Source organism: Crotalus tigris, unplaced genomic scaffold, assembly GCF_016545835.1.
Source record: "Crotalus tigris isolate CLP2741 ecotype Arizona unplaced genomic scaffold, ASM1654583v1 scf7180000024396.1518868, whole genome shotgun sequence".
In the NCBI taxonomy this organism is placed as follows: Eukaryota; Metazoa; Chordata; class Lepidosauria; order Squamata; family Viperidae; genus Crotalus; species Crotalus tigris.
Genome location: NW_024100564.1, coordinates 652,860 through 673,608, shown reverse-complemented (window position 1 = coordinate 673,608; position 20,749 = coordinate 652,860). Strand labels below are relative to the sequence as shown.

General features: G+C 35.5%; 1 protein-coding gene across 3 annotated transcripts in view; it reads left to right on the top strand.

Moving 5' to 3' along the window:
- Nucleotides 1-20,749, top strand: part of SYT2 (synaptotagmin 2) — a 128,468-nt gene that overhangs the window by 75,160 nt on the left and 32,559 nt on the right. The gene's annotated exons all lie outside the window — the stretch shown is intronic.

The following is a 20,749-nucleotide window of genomic DNA, read 5'->3' as shown; positions in this document are numbered from 1 at the left end:
TTGCAAATATTTACAGCAACTGGATGGCTGTAAAGTACTGAAAGAAAGGAGATTTGGTGCCTTGCTGGTGATATATGTTGGAGGATTTGACCCTCAAGCAAATCAAGCAGCCATTTTCCCGGGAATTTCTTGAAAGGGGGGATGGGGGGAAGAGACAGAAAGAGATGACTCAGAGAAAGGTGTCCTGCTTAGAGAAGGCTAAATGGGAATGAAGGATCTTTCCAATGACAGCACATTGTAATTCCCGAAGTCCCTATTGCTGAATATTCTTTCTTTTCAAGATCATTTGGAGGCTATCTTCAAACAGGGAGAAAATTTTAATATGACTTATTTCTCTGAGGCAGCTTTTTAGATCAGAGGTCCCTAACCTTTTGGGCACCAGGGACCAGTTCTGTGGAGAAATGTTTTTTCATGGACTGGAGAGTGTGTGATTTTGTGTGCTGCCTGCTTTGCTTGTTTGTGCGGACCAGTTGCTGGCATGCTGTGGCCTGGTACCGGTCCACAGACCAGGGTTCTAGGTTCAGGAGAGAAAAGAAATTTATTTTACTGAGATGAGCTTGGATTCAGTGACCCCAGTGGAGGATAAAGAATGACCTGACTCTTGCTACAAAAAGGAAACAACAGTCCTGTTCTAATCTCTAGAAGAGAGTACTGGGTAGAAGATTGTGAAATGTGGATGAAAATTTTAAAAGAGAGAGAGGGAAAGAGAAAAGCAAGCTCTAGAGCAGGGGTCTTCAACCTTGGCCCTTTTATGACTTGTGAACTTCAATTCCCAGAATTCCTCAGCCAGAATTGAAGTTCACAAGTCATAAAAGGGCCAAGGTTGAAGACCCCTGCTCTAGAGTCTAGTCTGAAAGACATTTTCCCAAAATTATGAAATTTCTGCAGAACCCAGTACTAATTTTGTTTTGTATTTGTAATTTTTTTTTCCTGTTCTATCAATCAACTATGTCCGGTTCTCTGAGACTGCCTGAACCCTGCAGTTTTCTTGGCAAGGTTTTTTTTAGACGTGGGTTGCCATTGCTTGCTTCCTGTGGGTGAGAGAAACTGACAGGCCAAAGGCCACCCAGCTGGCTTTATACATAAGGCAGGACTATAATTCATAGTCGCTTGGTTTCAAGCCTAATGCCTTAGCCACTACACCAAATTGATTCTCAAAAAATGTGTACTCTCCCTTTAAAAAGGTTTATGAATACACCTACAGTATAAAAATAGGGTACTAGTGACAGTAAAGTAAAGCCATCTTCAAATCAAACTCAACTCCTGTTGGCTATGTCCACATGTCTTTTTTTTGACAGCTATACAAATAGGATTCCCCACTGCTTTCTTCTAGGTTTTTGTTTTTAAAACTTATCCCTGGACTTTCCAGGTAGATTTCTATCCAAGCATTAACCAGAAATGACTCTGGTTAGCTTTCATGATTAGGCAATATCATTTGGAAAAGACTGACATATGTGTGTGTGCATATGTGTATAAAATTATTATAATAACTCTGTAAAAGATTCTCAGTGAATTCATGTCAGTATACTCAAGTGGTACAGTTTCAGGTCCAAAGACACATTGAAATATCTGTTCGACCATTGTCTTTCTGCTACTACAGTTCTATCACAGATACATTTGTGATATTGCTGGAGCCTGACAGCTGATCTGCAACATTATGAAAAGTTGGTCAAATCAACAGTATTATTACCTGTTGGGGTAGAGATGATGTATCAAGTAGAATAAAGTTTTATAGTGATACATGATAAGTTTGAAAGTGGATTGTATTTTACAAGATGATTTCTGCATTTTGAAATAGTTGTTCTAGATCAGTGGTTGTCAACCTGTGGGTCGGGACCCCATTTGGGGTCGAACGACCATTTCACGGGGGTTGCCAAACAAGGCTGTCCGCCATTTTTTCCCCTTTTCTTTGGCCACGCCCCTGGCACCCGGTGATGTATAAATGGTTGGGGGTCACCACAACATGGGGAACTGTATTATGGGGTCACGGCATTAGAAAGGTTGAGAACCACTGTTCTAGATTATAATTCATGCTGTTGAACCATGTTTCTTTGGATTTACAAGGGATATCATTCTAAATGTTCTATCTTAGGCAATGATGAACTAAAGATGAAGCTACTAAATCATCAAATCATATTCTGGTATTACCTCTTTGAAAAAAAAAATCCAAGAGGTTTAACTGTTATTGAAAATAGTTCTTTTCCTGAGTAGAAGCTAATAATTTTGTGCCTGCCATGTATGAATCTTTTGCATAAAAATATATTTCATCACTTCTCTTTGTTCAATACTGTTTTCGCTCCAATAGATCTAAGATGTTCGGTAAATGTTAACTACCTGCACTTGCAAATAATTCTTCTGAGCTAACTAAAGGCTTTGTAAGTGATCTGAGATTACATGTTACACTGAGAAATAATTCTTTATCTACAAGTTATTGAAATTATTGGATTTAAAATTAAGGATCAGAGCTAGCAAGGCCACATGTTCATTTTTTACGTTTATAAATAGCTTGGCTGTCTAGCTGGAAACAGCATGGAAATAATATAAATCAAAGACAGGATTATGTTGTTTTCACCACAGTAATATATTGAGATTAGTATTCTTAAATCCTGACTCTAATATTTTAACCTTAGAGCCTAACAGACTTAAACATGAAATAATTATGAAGAATTTTGCTTAGGAGAGACTAGACAATTTATAATTGTATTCTGCATTTATGTTTATACTATGTACTATTTATTAGTATTACTAATATTACTAGTGTACTCAATATACTTCAAAATAATAACAAAACAATAGAGTTAGAAGGGACTTTGGAGGCCTTCTAGTCCAACCCCCTGCTCAAGCAAAGACCCTAGACCATTCCAGACAAAAGGTTGTCCAGTTTCTTTTTAAAAACCGCCCACAACTTCTGAAGGTGAGCCATCCCACTGGTTTTTTCTCCTCACTGTTAGGAAATAATTTTTCTGTTTTATATCTGCAAGATAAACCTAAAATAAGAACTAAAGAGTTAAAGGAATGTGAGTTAGACATAAATATTGCACAAAAATCTTTTTGTTTAAAATTGACCTTGCTGTTCATTTGCTGAATGACCTTGACTAGTCATTTATGCCTTATACTGTATTATTCTTTGCAGAATGAGGCTATTATAACAATTGTTTCCTAGTCTGATGTTCCCTGGATGGTTTGTGCTCCTATTACATCTTGTCAATGGTCATGCTGGTTTGGCTCATGGAATTATTTAGTTAAAAAAAAACCCCTATCTTAGGAACAGCTGCATGCTGCCTTTGTTGCAGAAGATTCAGAATGAGAAATGATCAAATATTGTTGGGTAGAAAGCAACTTAAACACCAGCAATTAAAAATCACATATGTTATATTGGGTATCATTTGACAGTAGATAAGTGTTAAACAGAGCAGTTCTCAGGAATGCTGAATTAAAGCCAAGCATGCAGCTAGCTGAAGCATCTGTGATTTCTGCATTTATTAATGAGTATGAGATTAATTGTTTCTTAATGAAACAGGATCTCAGTACTAAAAGCACCCACCTTTCTTTCTTTCTTTCTTTCTTTCTTTCTTTCTTTCTTTCTTTCTTTCTTTCTTTCTTTCTTCTTGCTATATTTCTTCCTAAAACAGAAAAAAAAAACAAATCATTATTCCTGAACCTAGTTTTTAAAAAAACTTTTTCCAGTTTCCTTTAGGAGGTGGTGAGGCAGAAGTAGATTTATCATGAACCTTCAAGTAAATTATTTCTGATTTCCTTTATGCTTGTATAAAGAGGGAAGATACTCAAAGCTTTGCTTGTTTGGAAAAAAGAAATAGATTTCATTAAACAAAAAAAGATGTTTAAAATTAGTCCTAGAAAAAGGCTGAACACACACAAATGATTGCAAAAAATGTATTTCAAGAAAAAATTGATTGCAAAGGGAATGGCTTTTTTGCAGCAACCCAATCTAGGGAGACTCTGTGGGTTGTTTTTTTCCCCATGGTTCTCTTGATTAACCTTGTCTCTTCTCTGGTTAAATCTCTGGTTAGTGATTGCATGAAGGATTTCTACGCTCAATCCCGTGCAGGATGATTTTCCTACAGCAAAAGGGTGGGCTGCCCAATTCAATTTCATGGTACCTCCATAAATGCTTTCTCTAATCAAGAGTGTTATGTTGCACTACATTAGGATACATGTCATAAGGGCTATAGAAGTGCCAGCTAAATGAGTAACCGCTTCCTATCAAAATTCTGAATGAAAACTCCTAAAAAAATGAATCTTAACATTTTTGGGGGGCAAAAGTGTCTATATACATACATATCTACTGTAACCAGACCCCATCACGTTCCCTTTTGCAGCAAGGAGTTTATAAAAGGCATAAGGCAAATGAGTTAAAGGCATTAACTAATAAGAAGAAAAGGAAATATTTGTTAACGCCTTTCACTTTTTCTCTCTTAACTTTCTATCTCTGCAAACTATCCTTGGGTCCACCACTTCAATATATCTTAACATATATTGCTTTCTGTTTTTTAAATTTCTTTCGTCTTTTGAAGATCTCTTGATGCATTACATGCAGAATTCCTAGTGTTCCGTTTCAGGTGCCCCTATTTAAACCAGGTGGGGGGCATATCTGGAGTATTCTGTGCCCCTGGGCAAAACTCTGGAAGTGGGCCTTCCAGAGGGCAGAGAGAACAGGTTTTGACCCTAACTTTGTAAGGTTACTATTATTGGGGGCGGGCAGAAGAACGAGGATACACAAATGTTCTCTGTTCCATGGAAGCAGCAGGCTTAAGCCCCACAACAGTTTTCCATTACTACTTAGTCACTCAAAGTATCCCTCCCCTGGGACCGCTCCACTTGACCATTAGACTCAGAAAAAGTTCCTCTCTTCCACATTCAAAATATAACCAGACATGCACCTGGGACTTAGTCCCTTTTTAACACAGTCACTTGGAAGTCTCTCTCTTAGGCATATTGTATCTGGGCTGTAAAACCTCAGACAATCGTTAAACATGGTAGCAAAGAAACATGGACATGACCTCTGCTGCCAACTAAACATCATCCTGGTGACCCTATGTCACAAGATCAGTTTGTTAAAAGTGTTAATAAAAAAATAGTTGACAAGAGAGAACCTAGCAGCTGCCTCCCTGGCTTTACTATATGTGTCACTTTTTAAATCTTAAAAAAAGGTTGAGCAATTATTTGTTGAGAAAGGCGGTATTGTACTTAACTGTTTTGTAGTGTGGAAAGCCACAGAGTGGATATAGTCCTATCACATGTAGGTGGGGTTCGGTTGGTGAATTGGCGGTGGTGCATTGTTGTTGTTTTTTTAAAAAATCTGAAATCATTTTCCACCTAAACATTATAGGAATCTTTTCCATCTCAGATCAGTCATGGTCAAAGGGGCCCCAAAACTTTAAAATTGGACTTGAAGGCTGCAATTGCCTATTGTGTCTTAAAGTCCACAGGGAAAACAGGGTGGAGTCAGTCATCTATTGTATCCAATAAGCCATTTACTAGCATTCCTAAATCACAATTTGGTTTGCTCTGATTTAGGATTCTAAGACTCTATACTTTAAAATGTCTATTATTAAACAGTTAGTTATCGGGAATCCTTGTTAATCTACTTGGAATCATGTAGAAACCTAACATCTAACGCAATCTACTTTGTCATTTCATCTTCTTCAGGATACCCAATCTGAACTACAATCAAATTGAGTAAAAATTCCATGTTGCTATGATAATTTGCATCATTGGGTTGTAAAATAGATGTACATACATATATCTTGGTCTATTAATTCCTGCACATACTGTGTAGGTGAAAGATAAAACAATGCTGGACATCACATGGAAATGCAATATATAGGAAGCAGAAATATTTCTACTTTTGGTGCTTAGAAGGTGCAAAACAGATCTTATACAAAATATAGACAGATATTTATTAGCATATTGCCTCTATTAGTGTGTGAATAACTTTTCTCCTGCACGGCATCCTTTTTATACAGAGTGAAGTACTGTAACATAATCTGAAGATTGTGAATTTCCCCCAGACAAATGACTTGCTGACTTGGAAAGCAAAGAACTAGCCTAGAGAGCTTCAAGGACTAACCATAAATTTATGACTTGGGAACTGTATAATAGTTATATGTTAATACAGTTACTGTATTTTTATGGCATAGTAAACACTATGCTTTGTTTATAACTATATGAATTTAAAAGCAAATCAAAAGCATTAAGTTGGCCTCTGTAGCTTTCTTCATAATTATGGCTTATAACCATAATGTTGTATTTATTTCAAGGGTAGAGAAAATTCCTAAATGTTCAAGAAGAACATGAGTAGAATTATCCGTTAGGCTGTGAAACTGACACTGTTATTCTTAAATAAAAATTGGTGTGGCTTGGTTCAAAGTAAATGTGTTTGGAAATATTATTTAAGCACATGCTTAATTTGGCCTATCAAGAAGAAGGTATATCTTCTCATACAACATTAGACATGTAATGCAGTCAAATTTGGAAAACAAGTGTCTGATCTCTAACCTCACTTGCAGATAATTTTGAGAAGAAAGAATAGAAACAACTTTGACTGCTCCAGTTTCTGATGACAAGAGTATGCATAAATGGAAAAAAAGTTTTATTTTCAGGTCAAGACAAAACAGTTTTTTCAGATAGTTCCTTTGGAATATTTTAACTTGGCTATGTTCCAGGTGAATTAAATCCTGAATTCTTTGAGTGTGCTATACAGAAAACTTGATTTTTTTGTGGGGGGAATGATGGGCCCTAGAAATAAACAAACTTAATCACTCATTTTTCATTTCTGAAACAAAAAAAATAGATGCAGTGATAATATCTGCTAATAACTACTTAAACCATTCAATCTATAAAAATGTAGTCAATACATTAATTTTAAAATAAATGAAATCTAAATCATTGTTGCTTTTTTCTTTACCTCCATCCCTTCTCAACCACTAACACTTTCCATTTTACCAGGTAGGTTGGATTTTTAAACACAAAAGTCACCTCCATCCAGTTATAATGTATAAATAGAAGCCAATGAAGGAACTTGAGATTTTTTGGGACAGCCAAAACTGTGCTGAATGAAATGGATCCTTTTTTTTTTTGTCTTGTTGGTACAGTGGTTAAAGTGCAGTATTGGAGGCTAACTCTGCCCACAGCTAGGAATTTGATCCTGACAGGGCTCAGCGTTGACCTCCTTCAGAGATCAGTAAAATGAGGATACAGGTTGTTGGGGATAATATGATGGCATTGTAAGTGCTGTAAAGCACTATGAAGTGCTATATACCATATTTTCCAGCATATAAGACGACTTTCTAAACCATGCAAATTTTCTCCAAAGTCTTATACACCGAGTCATCTTATACGCTGGAAAATACCGTATTTTCCGGTGTATAAGATGACTTTCTAACCATGCAAATCTTCTCCAAAGTTGGGGGTCCTCTTATACTCTGAGTCGTCTTATATGCCAGAAAGTACCGTATTTTCTGGTGTATAAGATGACTTTCTTATACGCCGAGTCGTCTTTTACGCCAGAAAATACAGTAAGTCTAAGTGTTATTACTATTAAAATGTGTTTTCTTAGAAGCTCAAAATCCTCAGACCAGTCATTTCAACGTTGAAATAATTCTCATGCATGTCAGATGTTGCTTCCTTGGTCTTTCATGACTGTACGTTATGTTTATATTACTGACTGTTGTATTCTACCTTACTTATCTGATCTGGGCATAAGTACATTGCAGTGATTCTAGTATTTCCTGACACATCTTCTAATTTCAGAAGATAATGTTGGATGATTACTCAACCCAGTGACTTTGATTTGTGGACTACCACAAAATTGGTGAACATCTTTTTCAAGCCTACCCAACATAGTGTTTTCCAGTTATTTGCCATTTGGCTGCAGATGTTGGGACTTACACCAAAAAAGCTTTAAATCTGATTAAAGTTCCTGGAAGATGTCACTGAGTATTGATATGCTGAGTGAATCTGCAATGCAGAAAAATAAAACAGGAAGTAGAATATTACTTTTCATTTATCAATTAATGATATTAATGTTTTTCCATTAGTGTATGGCCTTCATAGTTGTCCTCTCACAGGAGCACAGGTTTCACAGGTGTATGTTAGTCTACATATATATGAATTATTAGATAGAAATAAGAAATAAAAATATCCCCAGATTAATTGGTAGAATAAGTTGCTTAAATTGTGAGAAACTAATGTGTATTCGTTGGTGAGGATAAGGGAAAGATGAAGATAAGTTTTTAAGGGGAATCCTGAAGAAATTCTGAGATTGTTCCATAGTCATTGGAAAGGAAGAATCCCCCCCCGGGTTCCCTCCTGAGCATTTTGGATTAATTGAGTTAGAAAAAAGAAAAATATGAAAGGGCAATTATATGCTGGCCCTTTTGCAGGTTTAGCATTATTTTCAAGGCATATACCTAACAATCTGCTAGTATTCTCATAAAAGTAAAGTAGGAATGCCATGTGATTCATTTTTTATCCTTTACTGGAGGAACACCATACTTTTACTATATATTTAGACCCACCCCCAAAAATAATAATAAAATTCTCAAGTTCTCTCTCTCTCTCTCTCTCTCTCTCTCTCTCTCTCTCTCTCTCTCTCTCTGTGTGTGTGTGTGTGTGTGTGTGTGTAAAGCTAATCCCCTAAAATTTATCCAGAAGCTAAAAGAATGCATGAAAAGCAAAAGACATTGACTGTGCCTTTAAGGTTATGCTTTTTCCAGACAGATTATTGCTTGCTTGGAACTCCGCATAGTCAGTAAAAACAAATTACCAAATCACTGAGTGAAACAAAGATGCTTATTGTATTGTATTGTCAGCTTGTATCGCCTGGTGTCTTATTGATTAGGGATTTGGAGCCTATAAGGCAAAAATATCAGAACTTTTATGTATGAAAAGAAAGCAAACTGTAGAGAATGACTTACCAGAGAGACAGAAAGGTCATTTTTCTACCTGGAGGAGGACTGCACTGCAGAGACTAGGCTGATTGCTGTTTTTAATGGCTACAGTTGAAATGGCTTGAACACTAAATGTGATGTTAACATAAGTACAGTTTCAGGGAATGGAAGAAGGGTAAACTGCTGCTGCTGTAGGTCAAAACTGAATTTATTCACTTATTTATTTTATTTATTTACTAATATGTATGCTAGGTCCATGGCCATTGGTCATAGTAACTATTACTTCTGAAGAAACTAATTGTTTTAGCAAGTCCAGTTAAAGTTGAGAAACTTTTCCAGGATTGGATGGAAGTTTGATAAGGAGCAGATTTGAGTTTGGAAATATACAAGCAAAGGGTCCAGTAGGAAAATGTTTAGTATGGAAATGCAAGATGGAAGCAGAAGTAGATTGTGAACCTGACCATAGGGCCTGACAGTAGGGAAAATCAGGAGTAGGCTTGAGTAGAATTGGAAGAAAAAGACAGTCTTAAAAAGTAGGACCAGCAACTCTAAAAAGCATTGTTGATTGCCATTTCTCTTCAGTCCTTGCAGTTAATACAGAGATAGTGCTTGAAGGTCTGAAGGTCTGAAGTAATCAGTTTCATTAAGTGAAAACAGGTGGTTCTGGATTCATGGAACAGTGCTCTGGTCTTTTACAGAGCAGTTTCCCACATTCCATTTTGACTATATGATCAGCAGTGATACAATAGAGGAGCTGTTACAAAATGATGTTATGGAATTCCAGTTCTGTGCCTGTCATATTTTGATCTTCTCTTTTCAGTCAAGTATTTATTTGCTACTTAAATAATAGAACAAGGTCTTGAAATTCTATCTATCTATCTATCTATCTATCTATCTATCTATCTATCTATCTATCTATCTATCTATCTATCTATCTATCTATCTCTTTATCAAATTCAACAGGTTTCATTTTGGTATCTTCCAGATGTGTTGGCTGACTTCTATTATTCTAAGATTTTGGCTATACTGGTGGTGATTATGGAAATTTATGGCTAACTGGAATATACCAGTTTGGTGAAAGCTGGTCAAACAGAGATAGCTGCTCCTTGTCATGAGTGCCTTTGACATATAAGCAAAAATGCCTACATTTTTGCTGGGCAGCTTATACTTCTCTGCTCCTGTTAATTCTTCCTTATCTGTGTGAATTTCTGTGGAAAATTAGTTTTCAGTTTTATGGCTTGGAAATAGAGATGTGTAATTTATTCTTGGAACCTTGAGAAAGAGATTGCAACAGTTTGGGTAGGAATGATGTAACTTGTCTCTTATGTATTTTTGTCTCTTAAAAGCAATTTGAAACTAATTTGTCTTTGATTTTATCTTTGTGACTGGGATATAATGTCAAATGCATTTTGTGTTCTTGGTCTTAGGTTTATTTTGGAGGAAGCTTAGACCTCCACTTAGGTAGTTTGTAAATAATCTATAATCTTGATATATTTTGTCATTAGCATTTTAGGTGATTTACATTTATTTCTTATGTATATTTGCCCATATTAATAAATATATACTCTGCTTAATATGCTCCTGATGTTTTTGCTTAGACAAGCAGTTCTCAACCTTTGTGGCTTGGCAGCCTGGCTGGAGGTGGGGAGAAGGGAACCGAGTCATGTGGGCACCAAACCGGGACACACACATGTGCGCAGTTCAACTTGCACAAGCTGAGCTGTGAACATGTGAGTGCTGGCTCACTGCTTGATTGAGTTGTGCAACTTGAGGAAGAAAAAAACATTTCAGTTCTCATTCAAGAAGCTTCACCAGTTCTGATGGCGGGGAGGGGAGGATGAAAGGATAGGTACTGACAATTGAGACTGGATGGTGGGGAGATAGGATGGATAGGTTCTGATAGGATGGAGGTGGGTGGAAGGATTGTATTTCTTTGCAATCTTCTGTTTATTAGCACTCTCTGTAATTCTCTGTGCCCTTATGGTTAAATGAATCAGGGAGGAATTGATTGTGGAATCTTCTTGACATTATTGCAAGGGCTGCATTGTAAACTGGAGATAGATGGTGTCTCATTCCTCCCTCTCTATTGAAGGAGTGGTCTTCAATTCTAATATAGATTTTTTTATCCTTTCAAACCAATGGTCTAAGGAAACTTCTTGGATGAGAAGTGAAACATTTTCATTTTCTTTTTTCTTTTTTTCTTTTCCTCAAATAGTCCAGTTGCCTTTTGAAGAAGAATAAAAAACCTTGAGACAACTATGACCTGGATGACTGAGAATCTTCACAGACATTATATCTAATGCTTGATTCATTTCTTCTTGTTTTGTAATCCTGGGGAGAAGCGACTTCCCAGGATTTATGTTCTGTTGTATAACCTGGAAAAGACCGCTCAGCCTTAGTTCAGCCATATAGCTGCTAGGAATGTGCTCATTTCTCTCCTTTCATTGTGTGCCATCTGCTATATATAAAGGACACAGATCTATTCAGGCTTTGCAAATATATCAATGGATCTGCAGGAGTGAGTATCTTGACCTCTTCTTAATATTCCAACTGCAATAAATATTAAAATGAAAATGAATGAAGAAAGGAAGGAAAGATATATCAGTCATTGATTATATTCAAATATTGCACATAAAAGAATGTAATTAAAAATTGAGCATGTGTTGGTCACACTTCAGAGGATTAATTCTGTAATTACACAAAATTGCCATCAATGTAGCTATTTTTTTGAAAATAAAAACACTGCATTTTAATTTGGAATTACAATTCTATATACCAATTCATTTGATACTAAAGTAGACTCTTTGCCCTGAAGTTTTAGTAATGGGACACATCACCTTTTAGCAAAATGACTCCTCTGCTCATTTACTGGGGAACGATTGAAGAAGAAAGATTATCACATTGATTGTATTATTAATTATTTCAAAGAGAGAGAAGTAAAAATAGATGCATAACATTAGATATAAAACCCACCACATGAAATGATAGGGATCTCTATAAAAGATTTAAAGCCCTTTGAATTTAATGATACTTAGTAACTCTAAGGAACCCTCAGTGTGATTTATGCTTTATACCTTAGGCAACTTACAGTTACTTCCAATGTATCTTTTAGCAATGTTGACAACTGACAGGTTTCAAAATTATCAAATAATTCAAGGCAACATACTGTCATTTCTTCAAATTCTAGTTAACACATTTCTGCCTGTATATATTTCTATATACAATATGTATGGATGTTGGGGGAAAAACACCAAGGATCTTGCATTATTTTATTTATTTATTTATTTTAAAAAATTACATAGCTGCCCAATTCATGGTGAATTCCAAATGGCTTACAGAAATAAAACTCCAAATACAAGTACCAAGAAAAATTCCAAATTCACAATCATAAGTTCCACTCCCCAGAATACTGCTTTAGGGAGGGTTTCTCAGGATAGCAGTAGCTGTCATTTGTTGTACATACCTTTTAGTTGGGGTCCTCTGAGCTTTGGGAGATTAATACCAAAATAGCAGCTAGTATTATATTGCAGTTGTTTCACTGGGCATTCCCGTGAGGCTTTCTTAACACAACAGTTCAGAAGGGATCACCACATCACAATGTTTATATTTTATGTGGAATTTAAATTGCAGAGTGGGGGGATTGGTTCCTGATTGGAAGCTTCTTGGATTGGTTTGAATCAAGTACTTGACTGAGTAGTAGATTATATCCAGTTCTATTGAACTATCTCTGACTCTTCTGGTCTATGCATGATCCATTATTGACCAAAGAGCAGAAGAACTAGAGAATTCCTGGAAGCCTGAAATCCAATCATCCACCACCTCTCACCCCCCCAATTGAAATACTAAAGAGACTAGAAATACTGCAAATGATACCCACTTCTGAACCGTTTGTTATGGTTCCGATAGATGAGACCAGTAGAAATAACTCCAAGGCAAAAACATTTTCTTTAAAGAACATATTTATTGACTACATAGTATCAGCATGATCAAAAGTGAACCCAAGACTGAAGTCCCCCCAAAAGTTGAACTTCCCACCCCAATAATATGTCATAAATCACACTCCCCAATTAACTATTTACGTAGACTTTCTAATGGAAGCTTTAGCTTGCCAAAATGCAATCAGCAATGACCTTGGTTCCCACAGAACAATTTATTTTTTTGTCTAAGCTAAAAAACATTCATCCCCCTTCCCAATTAGTGCACTAATATTAGACACTGTCCTTCTGGAAGTACACAGAGAGGTATAACAGTTTTGTGTGACACAGAGAAAATGAATAGATGGATGTTAACTTTCTAACTTAAGGTTTGAGTAATCCAAACTAAATGTGGGAAATTTAGAACAACCAAAAAACATTACTAGGATTCACATAGTGTATAGGTGCATTGTGGAGTTTATTATAGCGAGAATTTGGACGGATTCATATAACATGCCAAGTCATGGCAGTTCATTGAAATTATATAAACTCAGCCACTGTAGTTTATACATTTGGTCTTAGCATTTTGTGTGAAACCAGCAAATTTTTGTTTATTCAAAAATTGTACATAAATCATAATTTAGTATAATGTGGGAACTTTGTGGAAGTACTCATTCTGCATGATTTAAAATTAGAAATCAAAGAGAGTAATGGAGAATTAGGTTACTACTATCAGTTGCAGGCATCATGAGCAGGCTGATACTAATATTTTGAGTGCCACCCAGGATTGTTGTTCGAACATGGGCAACTGTATAAGTCTTTATACAGAATACTAGTATAGTGTAATGGTTAAGGCACCAGGCTAAAAACCAAAAACTGTGAGTTATAGTCCCACCTTATCAGTAACATATTTAGGCACTAATTAAAATTTAGAGGACCTTTGTTAAAAAGTTGCACCTGAAGGTTTCACAGTGGTACCATACCAAAGCAGAACTTTGATATTTAAAGTGAAAATTTACTTTTCAAAACATTATTTTGAAATGAGTGCATTTACTCATTACATATTTATCATTTCACTGGCATGCTTTTTGAGGATGTCGTTTGAAAAAAGATGGGGTCTAGCTGCTCTGTGCCAGCTGTTGTTTAATATCTAATGGAAGTTGAGTCTGTTTGGCCTGTTGGAAAACTTCATTTATGCAGCATTTTTCCATTTCTTTTTTCAATAAAATGGAGCCCCCTAGAGGCTGTCAGAAGCATTGTGCTGACAAAATTGTCCAGGATGTTACTTTCTCTCTGGTCATAACACAGTATTATAACTGAACATGGATGCAATTTGGAAAGATTTCTTTTTGGCAGCTGAAAACTGCTGAGAAGAGGAAAATACCATAGCAAGTGTGTGTTTGTCTACTGTATATCTGCAGGACCAATGTAGATGACTGCAATTAAGAAAGCCCTTCTTCCTCCCACCCCCACCGTGATTGCTCTTGAGTTTTTCTGCCCTTGACAAAACCTAATATTCTTACAGATTGGTTACTTTATGCTACTTTTCTTAATTTTGTGGACCCTCATCATTGTAGAAGAAAGGCAGGGTAAATATGTCCATTGCTGCATGAAAAAAATGCTGGGGCTGTATTTGCGGGACCTAGATCCGTATTTCTTCAATCTCAGCAACTTTAAGATGTGTAGACTTCAAAATTCCCCCACCAGCCTGCTGGGAATTGAAATCTACATATCTTAAAGCTGCCAAGATTGAGGAACAATGACTTTGATGACCAATCCATCTATAATTTGTGATTTGATTAAATAAGTGTTTCTTTAACACAGTCTTCTTTTCCTTTTATAAATTGCATAATTCCTTCTTTTCTTTCCTGGCTTGGTGCAAACCCAGATTGTACATCTATTTTGGGTAGAAATATAAAATAGGTTGATCCTGGTTTGGTGGGCAAATGGCAACTCTTATTTAATGTTTAAGTTATACTGGCTAACTGTGTTTTGAGTTTTCAGGATTCAGAAGGAAAAACATTGAAATGCTTTGGTGAAAAGGGATAAAGACGGGAAAAAAGTGCATATGCCTGAAGCTGTTTCAGAGTTTGGTTGCATTCAATTGCAGGCACAATAGAAATAAGCCATTGTTTAAGCACAGCTTGCTATATTATTACATAGGTTTTCAGATAACGTAAAATCATAAAATGAGTCTTATATACCAGTAGTGGTAAGTAACATCCTAAACGAAAAAAAATGATGTTTTGGTGTAGTCCTTTTGGCAAAAATGTTAAACTAGTCATTATCATCCTACCTTGAAAAAATAATGCTGACTGATGATCAGTCTTTTATTTTATGTGCCAATATTGCATTGCGTATGTTGATGTAGTTCAGAAGTGAGAAAACCATTTCAGGAATAAATAATAGGCATTTAGAAATCAGTTTACCTTAAACTTCCTAGACTTAAAATAGTAATTTAAACTTTATGAAACAGACACGTGGACCATTTATAGGCATGCAAAATCAGTCTAATGATTTTGAATTCCAGATGCAAATTCCAAAATGCAACATGTTTTGTTTTCAGGAGAACCCATGTCCTCTAAAAACAGACAGCTGTTTCTAGCAAAGAATTTACTATGAGCCTTACTAAAATTAACATTTTTATTGCTAAGTTTATGCCTTGCTGGGACTGTTGTCTGAAATTTCTAGGAACTGTACTTCACAAGGACATCACAAGGTTGGAGAAAGCTGATTAATGTTAAAATCATGTAACTAAAAAGTAAGGAGATTGCTTCTTTACTATATGGGGAGCATGTCCTGCTGGAGAAAAGAACTGGTATTTGGAAGACATATTTAAACCGTCTTCCATTCTTTTCTCAAAAATCTATCTTGCAGCTCTTCTCCAGGCAAGATTCTGAATACCTGAATTCATGCAGGACAGAAGGGATAAACATTGAAAGATTAAGTAGCCATAACCATTCATTTACAGATCCTTTGAATATGTTTTCCAGTGGAGGAGAGTTAGCTGAAATTCTCAAAACTTTGATTTTAAAAATGTAGCCGAATGCATGGGCTCAAACTCCCTCTTCTTAAATACGTGATGGGAGAACAATCAAAGCTGTTCTCTATTAAAGCTGCATGCAGTGAAAATGAAAGCTTTGGAAAAGAATCAAGATGTAAAGCAGAGAAGCTTTGAATAAAGGAAACATCATATGACCAATGACATATCTCTAACCCTCTGTCATCCTTTGCATTCCATCATAGTGACAGCTTGAGTTACAGGTCAAGCAATGTTTTCCTTACCCAGTTGTCAAAGCTTTTTTGTCATTTTAAATTATTAAAGGAAATAAGAGTTTTATTTTCTTATATATGCACCATATAAATTTATATTTTTTCTTTGCTTTTTGTTTCAGCAAATTATGCAATGGATTGCTTCTAAATTTCAAGTAAAACTTGTTTTCATAGTTATCGCACAAGCTCCATAGCAAGACAGGGCCTCATTCCATCACTGTAAGGAAATTATGGAATCACCTGCACTGATCCTGTATATCTTCTGCCTGACATGGCACAATGTTCACGGGAGATTTTTTTTTTGTCACTTATTACCAGTAGATTATAAAAAAAACATAACTTCTCTGGTAAAGGCAGAAAACGAAATTATCAGTCCTCTTGAGAAGCAAGCTCCTTCCGGATTTCTCTCTCAACCAGTGGCCTCTAATAGTCACTGACTTAGAATATGTGAGAGAAACTGACCAAAATAAAATTAAGATTTGGTATTTCTACATTGTTGGTTTTATTCTTCTGCTCCCATCTCTTTTCCTATTGTGCCTTGTCCTTATAGATCGTAAGCTATGGCCACAATTATCAATTGAAAGTGATTATGAAACAGTTACCTTCCCATACTTCTCTCATTACAGTTTCCAGAATGAGACTTCCTTGATATGGAACTTGTGTTTCAACTATGGAAACAAGTCCAGCTCCATTGAGATGTAACAGGTTGCCAATACCTATTTCAACTCTTCTTAAAATGAGGCTCTCTTTTCAGCCATTGTTATTCTGGGAAAATGTACATAAAGCAGAACTGTCTTTAATGATTGAGTTGGCTGCATAAATTGGATAATATCTGTTGGAATATTGATTAGCAGATTTGATATTGGATCCCTAAGCAAATAAAGTATTAATATGTTTACATATAGAAGGTTTAGAACTGCTACCTTATTCAATTGTTAGAGCTGTATATAACAATAAATCAGTATTGAATTAGCTTCAGTGCCAGGGCTTAATGGTAGTTTAATAAAGCATAGGACTTCCTGGTTCAGACGTAATATGAAATCATAACACATTTCAAGCATTCATTCCATTGAATGGGTAAGGGCTGAAGTGAAAAAGGCTCAGGCCAGCATCAATTGTGCTGTACCCAGTGTTACCTATGTCTCTGTGCTGTCTGACAGCTTTATATCTACTGCATCCTCCCACTCAGCCACTTCCTAGTCTAGAAGAAAGTATATTTGCATGTGTTTGAACCTAAAGACAACTCTCCAAGTATAAGGATAATTAGTCAATAAGGTGTAATACAAAGGAATATGATTATAGCTTTCTCTCAGCCATATTAGTGAAACATGAGTTCGATAAGTGGAAGAGAAAATATTATCAAAACTTATTCTACATTTTATTAAACAAAATATCATGAGTCATTGTACTGAAAGCTATGCTGATGTCCAGGTACACCATTTCTATGGCATTCCTTTTTCTGACCCAGCTCTTTCTCACCAGTCTTTAATAATATAATCAGACAGATAGCAAAGATACCAAGAAGTGAGGTTGGATAGCAGCCAGATCTGAATTTTCTATTTAACTCTCATTCTTTTGTATGATCTTCTCTTTTCCTTACTTTCCTACAGATAATTAATTTCAAAAGTGTCCAACCATATTATGTGTTTATTGGTTTCAAACTTTAGACAGAAGAGAGAACCACTACCTCTGAGATGATCCCTTATGGGACTAACCTAAATTCCAAAGTTAATCCAGAAAATGGACAGCTTGCCTAAAAATAAAAGCATAAAGCCTTGAAAAAATTCAGAATCAGCAAAGTAGTGCTCTTAAAAATGTTATCTGTTCCACAAGCAGAACTAGCTAAACAGACAAAGCTCAGTGGGATAAAGTTTCAGATGATCCCTTCAATATTATATGCTTCAGTTTTCAGAAAAGCTTTGGTAAAGTTCCTGTTGAATAAAGTTAATGGTCATGGGATAAGTCCTTCTATGGAAGCCTAAGTGATTAAAAAACAAACAAATAAGCTATTTTCTTAATTGAGGTAACCAAGATATGGAGTCCTCAAGGTTATTTGTTGGGACTGGAGATTTTTTTAAATTTTTATTTATTCCTTTTTCACTATACAATAAAAATGAAAAATACATTTTTTTCTTAACAGAACTGTGTTATATATCTCTTATATATTATTTACAGTTTCTTTACATTAGTAATCATATCTTTTTCTTTCTCTGTTCTAGCCAATCATAACATTTGTTCCATATTTCATAAAATTCTGTTGCCTCCTTGTCTTTTAATTCTAGCGTACGTTTGTTCATTTCCGTGCACTCTAGAATTTTGTATATAATCATATCATTTGTAGGTATATTTTCACCCTTCCAACACTGGGCATATACTATGCGGGCTGCTGTTAATATATGTATAATGATGTATTGGAGTTGTTTTTCCATCTTTAAATTTATTATACCCAAAAGAAATAGTTCAGGTTTAAGTTCAATTTGCACCTTAGTTATCTCCTGTATCCAGTTCCTTATCCGTTCCCAATAGATCTTTGCTTTAGGGCACAACCACCACATGTGATAGAATGTTCCCTCCTTATTTTTATATTTCTAACATTCCGGATTCATATTTTTATACATTTTAGCCAATCTCGCCGGTGTTAAATGCCATCTATAGAACAATGATTTTCCCTGTACGCAGTTGACAATGTCAGTTCACAGTTTCTGTTCCATAATCTTTCCCATTCTTCCAGTTTTATATTTCGGCCCACATTTCATGCCCATGCTATCAATGGCCCTTTCACTATTTCTTCCTCCAAATCTACCTCTAATAAATATTTATATGTTTTTGTTAAAAATTTTCCTTCCTTACCTGTTAAAATTTTATCCAATTGATGTGGGGTCTGGCTTATTCCGTGCTCTTCCCTATCCTTACTATGTTTAGATTGTACCTGTAAGTATGGCCACCAATCTATGATTATTTCTTGTTCTTCTAATTCTTCTCTTGATTTGAGGTTTCCTTGGTGATTTAATAGTTCTTTGTATCTAATCATCTTTTTTTTATCCAAGGTATTAGGGTGGATCATTGCCTCCATCGGTGAAATCCAATTTGGAATTTTCCCATAGTGTCTTTTTTTTACTTTTTCCCACGTTCGAAACAGGGCATCTCTTATCTGATGTTGATAAAAATATGTGTGTGTTTTCTTATGTTTTCCCCATAAAAAGGCATGCCAGCCCATTTGTAGGTCATGCCCTTCAATCATTAAAACCCTTTTATTGTCTAGGTTTATCCAATCCTTGATCCAGAGTAGTTCAGCTGCTTGATAGTAAATTTCCCATTTTGGGAGTCCAAGTCCACCTCTACTTCTACTATCTTGTAACATTTTCATGTTTATCCATGCTTTTTTGCCCAACCAAATAAATTTGTTTATCATTTTGTCCAATTCTTCCAAAAATTTTTCTTTAATTTTATCGGAACTGTTTGGAATAAATATAATAGTCTTGGTAATATATTCATTTTAATCAATGCAATCCTGCCTAAGAATGATAATTGTAATTTCCCCCAGGTCTCAAAATCTTTTTTCATTTGTAATATCAATTTTTATAGTTATCCTCTTTTATTGAGGAACACCTTGTGGTAAGCCAGATTCCTAGATATTTAATCTTTTTTACAGTTTGCAATTCAAGATTCACTTCTAATTTCCTTTTCTGTTTTTTGGTTAGGTTTTTAACTAACATTTTGGTCTTTTCTCTATTAATCTTTAATCCTGCCACTGTTCCGTATTTTCCTATTTCATTTATCAAAATATTTCCTCTCTCTAGTGGTTCCTCAATAAAAAAACCAAATTGTCCGCAAATGCCTGTGTCTTATATTCTTTCATCTTAACCTGTACCCCTTTTATCTCTTTATTAGTTCTAATTTGAGTTAATAGCACTTCTAATGTCAAAATAAAAAGTAGAGGTGACATTGGACATCCCTTAAAATATTAGAATAAAACGAACAAGAAAAAAATAAAGAAAATACATTGATATGACTAGTAAAAAAAAAGATGGATGGGGTGGGGTGGGGAGAAAGTCAGGAGTAGGAGAGGTGGAGTCTGCTGACAATCTAAAAGCCACATAATAATGACCAGAACTGCACCCAGTGCTCCAGAAGCAGATGTGTTGAAGGACAATATAATGTCAGCAGTTTTGTTAATGATCTCAAGTGTGAACTTTGCCTTTCTGACAACTGCCATCATCTTCATTGAGCAGGGGCCTTCTTCCTTAAATGACTTAACTTGTCAGAAGCTTCCCAAACATGGCACAACTAATTAAGAATCTTATTATAAACTAAAAGCAAAACCACATCAAGCAGTTACTGTATTTGCTAGGTCCATTCTACTCCTACTCTCCCAAGTCTATACTCAGTATCTTTTCTGTTATACTTTTGTTTAGATTTCCTTTTTATTTCTTCATTTTTGTTTATGATTATGAGCTGCCTAGAGTAGCCCCATGGACAAATAGGCAGCAAATAAATTTAATAACAACACAAAACAACAACATTTGAAAAAAAGATACAGTGGAGTTAGAAAAAAGACAACCAAAATTACCAGGCAAATCAAGACACCTTTCTTATGAGAAAAATCTGGAATACTTGGGATTCTTTAGCTTTAAAAAGGAGAATGGAAGT